Here is a 7,509-nt window from a genome sequence, read left to right as displayed (position 1 = left end):
ACGCGTCGGTTTGAACGATGAATTTCTCCCGAGAAATCGGGTATAGCAAGGGCAGGGGCATGACAAAGAGCTAATTTGAGGTCTTCGAAAGCGGCTTGTTGAGGAGGCCCCCACTCGAATTTGATGCCCTTCCTACGAAGTAAGTTCAAGGGCGCCGCTCTGTTAGCGAAGTTAGGAATAAATTTCCTGAAGAAATTCACCATGCCAATGAATCTGGCAATACCTTTGATGTCATTGGGAGGTTTGATATCACGGATTGCCTGTGTTCTAGAATGATCCACTGCGACACCATTGGGCGACAAAATATGCCCTAGAAATGACATGGAAGGCTTAGCGAAAGCAACCTTAGATAGCTTCACAGTTAACCCTGCCTTACGAAGGCGATTAAGGGCCTCTTTCAGATGATCTAGATGTTCTACGAAGGTCTCAGAAAATACGACGACATCATCAAGATAATGGTATAAGAACTCGAATTTGCTGTCGGAGAAGACCCTGTCTAGCAGTCTCGTAAGCACAGCTGTTCCCGTGGGGAGCCCGAAAGGCACGCGGTTGTACTCATGCAAGTTCCAATGCGTGGCAAAAGCTGTAGGATGTTTGGATTCTTCTGCTAGAGGGATCTGATTATACGCCTGATTAACCCTTTCGCACTCAGCGCGCCGATCTATCGGCGCGAGAGGTTATGGCGAAAACGCTCACGGAGCCGATACATCGGCTCTGTCCTATTTAGGCATTTTCGTCATTTGCGTGGCTGTTAAATCGTAACAGTTGATCGTGACGGTACCTTAAAACGTTGAATTTGCGTTTTACTCTACAGATATATCCACCAGCCGTACAAAATATTTTTATTTTCGACAAATGAAATCTGTTGACCGTGAATGTTTATGTTGTGGTTATTTGAAGTTGTTACTGCGTGGATCTGTTTTGGTTGGCTTATGAATATAACAATTTGATCTTGATATGAGTTTAGTTAAGAGTATATTTCGTTTCTTTGGTATATCGTGTGTTCGCTGTACTTCGCAAACTATAATTTTACTCCATTTCATAACTCCGTTGTTGCACGTACTTGCGTCATCTTTTTATCGTAATGGCCAGGCCGTATTCAAGGCCGAATGAGGCCGATATCCTTGAATTTTCAGATGATTTAGACAGTAATAATGACATTTTTTGCCGAAAGTGATTCGCTTTATGTGGGAAATGACACAGTCACAGCTGCTCACCGTGCATCGGGCCGCGAGGACCTGACATCGATGACCGTTACATGTACAGCGAATAACTATGTGCAATGCTTCATGAATGAATTGCAGCACACACGTCATATTGATATCAAATTAATAAGAATTAAATGTTCTTTCTTTCACGTCTAAGAGTAAAGAAGGAAGACGCAATAATGTCTGATTTTTCAGTCATTGAAAATCAAAAATTATTTTTTTAAATTTATTTTCATAATTTAATAATTGTTTTTGGCTTTACCAATAACAATACGTTCTAGGTATGTTAATTTCTGAAATGCTCATAGTTTCCTGTATTAGTGTGATTTATTACATTTAAATGTGTGTAAAAACTCTTTACATGTTGAATTTTTGTAAATTGGTTTGGAAAATGACAGAAATTAGTCTGAGTGTCTTCGAGCAAACTTCTGCATATAGGCTGAGTGCCAAAGGGTTACATAGTTTTTGCTAGTTGCTTTACGTCGCACCGACACAGATAGGTCTTATAGCGACGATGAGACAGGGAAGGGCTAGGAGTGGGAAGGAAGCGGCCGTGGCCTTAATTAAGGTACAGCCCCAGCATTTGCCTGGTGTGAAAATGGGAAACCACGGAAAACCATTTTCAGGGCTGCCGACAGTGGGATTCGAACCTACTATCTCCCGAATACTGGATACCGGCCGCACTTAAACGACTGCGGCTATCGAGCTCGGTGGTAAAGGCATAGGGGGCGGAGAAGCTGTTTCAGAGAGTGCATTATTCAAAACAAATTGTGTAATGGATGTACAACGACCGAACTCAGTTTCTAATGGGGCAGATATTTGTTGGACTCCTACGGATTTCCTACTTTCTTCCCTCTTGGGGGAATCCTCCTCACTTACGATATTTACCACCGTGGGCTGGTCGGTTTTGGGAGTAGCAGATCCAGATAACAATTGGCTAACCTTACTGGACATTTTAGGAAGGTGTTCAACAAGAGCACTAGCCTCCTTACCCTGAAGTTCATTTAACTTAAGAGACAATAGATCGCTCACCCTGTTGTAAAAATGAAACAGTCTAGCCTGCACACGTTTAAGTTGATTTGGAGAAGGTTGCTAACTTCAAAGAAACTAACTACAGATGCTAGCTCAGTAGTATTGTCAGTGATAGTGGATAGAGCCTCATCAATATCTTTCTCTCCCAAAGTTGGAATACTAATTGGCAATGCAAGAGATTCTTTAAGCTTGGTGGTATCGGCCGCAACCGTGCCTCCAGAATGAACATTTCTAATGGTTAATTCATAAATCAATTCCTCCTTGCGCAAATAGCCGGTTTGGAGGACTTCGCGAGGGCCGGACATGATGACAGAAAGTTGACAAATTTAGAAAAATAGGGAGGAAAATTACAGCAACTGAGAAAATTGTTAGAGTTCAAATCAAAAGCAATGTTTAGCCGACAAAAGGGGCTTTTTGAGACCCATTCAACCACGCTCTGCTACCACTTGTTCCGAGGTATCTGTGGAACAGCAGAGGTGAAAGAAGGTGCGGGAATGAATGGATCTAACTACAAGGCCGAGATATGAATTAAAGTTGCATTAAAGGTTATATTTTCGAAAATAGCAAAAATTAACAATTTCAAAGTTTAACAAATAACAACAAGTCAACAAATAGCCAACAATCAGGTACAAGACCAGGAAAGCCAAGATTTGGAAACAATTTAACAATTCTGGGCTTCAAGCCCCATTTTTGTGCAACTTCTGAGCTCTCAGCTCACAAATACATATTTACTAAAGGGCGGAAAACCCATAACAACATGGAGCCCTTGCTCCCACCATAGCAATGCCAGGCACATTTCCAATACTTAAAAGAGCTGACCTGCTCTCAGTTTTCCAAGCCTATTAAAGGCAATACCACGCTTTACTATAACTGCCCTCAAGGTACAATTTACAAGGAAACAGGGGTATCTTGTACCCAACCTACTGGGCCTTAGCAGAAAAGAACAGGTTGAGTAAATGGCCCAAAGTACAAAGATGAATGTAGGCGTGTACTTGCACTCCTACATGAAACTTCTTAAAACCTAAGAGGCACTAGGCCGATGAAGCAGGGGTTATTCCCAAGCTATGGAGGTGACTCGTATACAGAATAAATTTAGCACATTAAGGAAGAGTAGAAAAACGGTTACGAAAACGTTGTCATCTCAGATCAAAATGAAGGGGAGCTCGAGAGGTTAAGGCACTCTCTATCCCCGGTTTACATTTAAAGGTATATGAAGTTTTACAAAAGCGACGGCAAATTACATGTTTGAAGATAGGTTACATAATAAAGGTTTCGGACCTTCCTCGCGGGTTAAACTGCTGAGCTAGCAAGAAATAAAGATGTTAAGCGGCCATTACCTTATTGAAGAACTGCTGTCTGAAGAAAGAGGCGCTTCCCACCTCCTGCTACACGTCCATACACTAAGTTAAATGTTGATGATGTGGCTGTGAGACAGGAAAATCAGCAGTTTTTATACCCTCGGGGAATATTCGAGACCTTTCTAGAATAATTAAGACACACCTACAGGCGTTTACTGGGTAGCTTACAGTTACACATCAAAATCGAAGAAGAAAGACACGATTGGTCAAAAATTAATTACAGCAATACTCGATTGGCTGAATTCAAAACTGGCGGAAAGAAAAGATTAATATTGCCAACCCACAAATGAAAGAACGAAACTTAGTAATAAGAAAACTTATGACTACAAAATTTCTTCAAAAAAGTTCCTTCACTTCGCACCAGGGTGCATGATCATAGTTTTTTTGTAGAGACATCTATAAGAGATTGTCCACACTTCTTGATCAATGGAAAACAAAACAAGTTGAAAACCACACAGTATTGACAACTTCGTAATCACAAAATTTATGGTAGTGACATCTTCTGAGAAACTTATGAGTTGATCCAGTTTTTAAAGTTCAGAGTTTCTCCTGTAGAGGAGGATTTATTGGCGGAAAATTCAAATGTGCGGCGTAGAGGTGTACCAGCCAGTACAATTGTTATATGATTTCTATACGAGTTGTTGAGGCCATATGATACGTTTCTTGAAACCTCGTCCCGCTTTAGAGCTCGGAAATACTAGCTACTAAATTCCACGGAACAAAATTCTTGACCCCGACGTGATTCGTACACGCAACCTTCTGATCTGGAGTCAGACGCGCTACCGTTGCGCCACGGAGTCCGCTGGGTGTTTAAGCGCTTCTCATTTGTGTATACTGGAAATGAGTGAGTGGCTAATACACGAAAGTTATATCCTATAAACGAAACTAATCTCAGACCACATGAACTTTTCACCTCGACGCAAGGTCGCATGTAACATCATGTACCTTTCTGTTGTACCTGACTCAACGCTATTTGTACAGTTGTCTGACTTGCAGTGTTGTTCATCTGTTAATGTCATTTCACGCCATCGCTCCAATAAGCCGGGCTGAGTGGCTCAGACGGTTGAGCACTGGCCCCTACACCAACTTGGCAGGTTCGATCCTGGTTCAGTCCGGTGGTATTTGAAGGTGCTCAAATACGTCAGCCTCGTGTTAGTAGATTTACTGGCACGTAAAAGAACTCATACGGGACAAAATTTCCGACACCTCGGCGTCTCCGAAAACCGTAAAAGTAGTTAGTGGAACGTAAAGGAAATAGCACTATTATTATTCTCTCCGTCCGCCTCTGTGGTGTAGTGGTTAGCGTGATTAGCTGCCACCCCCGGAGGCCCGGGTTCGATTCCCGGCTCTGCCACGAAATTTGAAAAGTGGTACGAGGGCTGGAACGGGGTCCACTCAGCCTCGGGAGGTCAACTGAGTAGAGGTGGGTTCGATTCCCACCTCAGCCATCCTCGAAGTGGTTTTCCGTGGTTTCCCACTTCTCCTCCAGGCGAATGCCGGGATGGTACCTAACTGAAGGCCACGGCCGCTTCCTTCCCTCTCCCTTGCCTATCCCTTCCAATCTTCCCATCCCTCCACAAGGCCCCTGTTCAGCATAGCAGGTGAGGCCGCCTGGGCGAGGTACTGGTCATACTCCCCAGTTGTATCCCCCGACCAAGAGTCTGAAGCTCCAGGACACTGCCCTTGAGGCGGTAGAGGTGGGATCCCTCGCTAAGTCCGAGGGAAAAACCGAACTTGGAGGGTAAACAGATGATGATGATGATGATTATTCTCTCCAATGACAGTATGGAACAGACCGCTTACTCCCAAGGTTTCGACGGATGCAGAGTGGATGTCGGCCCACAAGTGGTCACAGCTGGTCTGTGGTCCGACGGCTCTGCAACTCCGACCGGTCAACCGAGCAGAGGAGGGGAGGCCACGGCTCTACCGTGGCTCTACGCCTCTGTATTCGGGACACAGAGAAGGGCTGGTTCCCCACCGTCAGCTGTCCAGAGAATGGTTTTCGGTAGTTTTTCATTCTCCTGCACTAAGACGTATGACGGGACAGTTCCTAGTATAGGCCACGGCCGCCAAACTTCTCACTTTCACCGATCACCTCTTTCTCCGATACAAATCTCCTAGCCTGAGAGAGGCGTCGCCGTCAAGGAGGCCCGCCTCCCCCTTCAGGGTAGGAATAAAAATATTTAGTAGTGGTTTCTCCCAAGTCTTCCCAGCCCTAATCGCAACATTTTCGTAATGCTACACTTTTGTGGAAATCAGCCAAAACAAATCGAGCTGCTTTTCTTTGGATTTATTTCCAGTTCTCGAATCAAATAATCCTGATGAGGATCCCATACACTGGAACCACACTCTAATTGTGGTCTCACTTGTGACTTATATCCTCTCTCCTTTATATTCTACCAACTCAAGGGCAGTGGCATGGAGCGTGAGACATTGGATCGGGGAATACAAGTAGGTAGAAGGACCAGTAGCACGCCCAGGTGGCCTCACCTGCTGTGCTGAGTAGGGGCCTTGAGGGGAATGGAGAGATCGGAAGGGATAGACAAGGAAGAAGGAGCACAAGATACTGGATTCAGACATTGATTTTACCTCCCAAAGCAGTCGTGAATCAATCCTCTCTCTCAAATGTGCTAACAAGGGCGACACTTTAGTCAATGCACACGCCCCAATCAACGAGGACAACAAGCGCAACCCGGACAGAACTGACAAATTCTGGGAAGACCTAGAAGATATTCTCTCTAAAATTCCATCATACTGCTTGGCAGTTTCAATACCCAAATGGGAAGAGAGAAAAAGTACAGAAACATAGTGGGCAACTTCACGGCACATAAACGAGCTAATCACAACGGAGAACGATTCCTAGAACTGTGCAGTACTTTCGGATTGGTCATGGAATCTACAGCCTTTAAACATCTGCCAAGAAAACAGAAGAGTTGGATTTCTCCTAGCACCAACCTGGGTGAATTCCAGATAGATCATGTGGCCACCTCAAGAAAATCCCAAAAGAACATACAAAACGTGAAGGTATTAAGAAGTGTCAATCTGGACTCAGACCACTACCTCTCAAAGATCAAATTGAGACTTCTGTCTAGAAACACTAGATTACACAGAACCTCCAAGAGGGTCAGATTCGATATAGAGCGACTTAAAAATAATCAAGAAGTAAGTCGAAGACTGAACAATACAGATTTTAACAAATTGGAACCAACTGAAAGAAGGAAACATCCGTGGTGGACTGAAGACTGTGACAACACAATAGCTCAAAGACAGGCAGCCTGATGAAATGGAACTCTAAAAAGTCCAAGGGCAATTGGGAGACCTTTCTGGAACAAAGGAAATTTACAGCCAAGATAATCCGAGAAACCAAACGGGCCTTCACACACAACCAACTAATCCAAATCGAAGAGAGCTTCGTTATAAATAAATCCAGGGACTTCTACGAAAATTTCAAGCAGACACTTCGAAAATACACTCCAACAAGTCTTCGCTTCAGAGACTCACAGGGCAGCCTGGCTTTTCACGACAAGGATAACTGCTGCCTCTTAACCCAATATTTTAAGAACTTACTTAATTGTGATTCACCCAGCGAAGATTTTGATTACAAACAAACCACACCAAACCCGGACTCGCTGCCTCCTGCACAAAAATAAGTTTGTGAAATCATTCAACTTCTTAAGGATAATAAAGCAGCTGGAGAGGACTCTATTGTTGCTGAACTCTGGAAATGCGCTGGAAGCAATGCTGTGGGCAAGCTCACTGAGATCATACAGAACATCTGGGAAACAGAGAAATTGCCATCGGATTGGATTTCAGCTCTGATTTATTCCGTTCAGAAGATAGGAGACTTTACTGACATCAAGAACCATCGTGGGGTTTCTCTCGTCCCGGTAACATACAAGATATTTTCCAAG

At 43.8% G+C, this 7,509-nt stretch overlaps 1 non-coding gene across 1 annotated transcript; it reads right to left on the bottom strand.

Annotated features, from left to right (window-relative positions):
* Positions 1 to 4,326: 4,326 nt before the first annotated feature.
* TRNAW-CCA (transfer RNA tryptophan (anticodon CCA)) lies at positions 4,327 to 4,398 on the bottom strand. Its single transcript has one exon. It is a non-coding gene; the product is annotated as a tRNA-Trp (tRNA).
* Between the last annotated feature and the right edge of the window lie 3,111 nt (positions 4,399 to 7,509).

The sequence above is a fragment of the Anabrus simplex genome, chromosome 11 (assembly GCF_040414725.1).
Source record: "Anabrus simplex isolate iqAnaSimp1 chromosome 11, ASM4041472v1, whole genome shotgun sequence".
NCBI classification, from domain to species: Eukaryota; Metazoa; Arthropoda; class Insecta; order Orthoptera; family Tettigoniidae; genus Anabrus; species Anabrus simplex.
The sequence above is the reverse complement of the archived record's forward strand: the minus strand, read 5'-3'. Positions and strand labels throughout refer to the sequence as shown.